This window comes from Elephantulus edwardii, unplaced genomic scaffold (genome assembly GCF_000299155.1).
Source record: "Elephantulus edwardii isolate Elephantulus edwardi_28Jun2011 unplaced genomic scaffold, EleEdw1.0 scaffold00050, whole genome shotgun sequence".
NCBI classification, from domain to species: Eukaryota; Metazoa; Chordata; class Mammalia; order Macroscelidea; family Macroscelididae; genus Elephantulus; species Elephantulus edwardii.
This window is the reverse complement of record NW_006399800.1, coordinates 8,562,816-8,564,307: the sequence shown is the minus strand read 5'-3', so window position 1 is coordinate 8,564,307 and position 1,492 is coordinate 8,562,816.

Sequence of the window (1,492 nt, the reverse complement as noted above, 5' to 3'; positions counted from 1 at the left end):
TGAGAGAGAATCACTAGAAGACTCAGCTCTCTCCAGCCAAAGATCAGGAAATGGTCACAACAGCAAGACAAAGGAGTTATAGACAAGTAGCTACCATAGAATTGCGTTATCCCAGGACCAACACCATCTATAGTAAGTATGTCTTATGATTCTTTGAAAAGAAAGATGCAACACCTTGAGATTTTGTACAGCTGACATATTTCACAGGTAAACTCTTAAGTGTACCCATATTTAAAATGAATTTTGAGGATAGAAGAAAGAATTTTACTTCTAAATTAAAAGAAAACATTTCTGGAACTATCCCATCAAATTAGGGAGGAAAAAATGTTCTCAAGAAGTTTAGAAACTAGTGACTTCACCTGGCAGAATATAGTTTAAATGAAAGCAGGTTAGATTAGCATAAGTCAATGTAAATAAATTAATATCAACAGTCCTAGGTGTCTATTCAAATTTAAGTGAATAGTTGATGACACCAGTAGGTACATATATACCTTTGTTACAGACTCTTCTGGAGCCCATAATTATTTTAAACTATTTGGACCTTATTTAAGTCAGTATAAAAAAGTGCTAAACTCTTATGACTGGAAGCTCTATTTTATACAAGTAATGCTTACTTTATTTCATTTTCTGTGAATGGAGAAACCTCTTTTCTGTCAGATTCCTATGTGTACTAGACATATCATGTGCATCTTATTTGCATAAAAGAGTTATATGTGAATAAATATGGTAGTTGTGCTATTATTCCCTCTGAGTACATGTAAAATTTCTGGGTATTACATATAAAGAACATTATCTGTAAAAGAAACTAAATTTTACGTATTATACATAAAAGAAAAGAAGAACAGTCTGAAGAGTAGAGAAAAGAAGGCAGACAGATTAGAAAATCTTAGGATCCAAGAAACCATGAACTCCCTGGATTTTCATTTGGACTGGGTGCTGGAGAAACCTATAACCTGGAAATATCAACAAGCAAAGTACTGCAGGGAGGGGAGAGAATCACAAGAAGACTCACTCTCTCCAGCAAAAGATCAGGTAATAATCACATCATGGAGAAAAGAGACTAGATACCCAACTCCATCAATGAAAGCCTTGTGGAAAACCTAGCTACCCTCCTTTACCCAGTTCTAAAGAGTGATATCAGTAGAGGCTCAGTGGACAGCCTAGACATTCACTTTGAAACCTCAATAACAAGGCAACCCTTTCCAGGGAGGACACAAAGAAGCTACAGATGAAAAACTGGACTTCACATCACCTGGTAGTACATGATGTGATATCAAAGGTCTGCCAAAACAAAAACCTTAAATAAGATTTAGAGTTTCATAACATGTTGTGTTGTTGTTAGGTGCTATCTAGTTGATGCCAACTAATAGTGACCCTATGACAACAAATGAGAATCTTTTTTTAAATTTCTTTATTTTTCATTTCAATGAACATCTACAGAGATTTTGGAATTCCATTCATTCATTGTTGCACCCCTCTCCCCGCCCCCCCA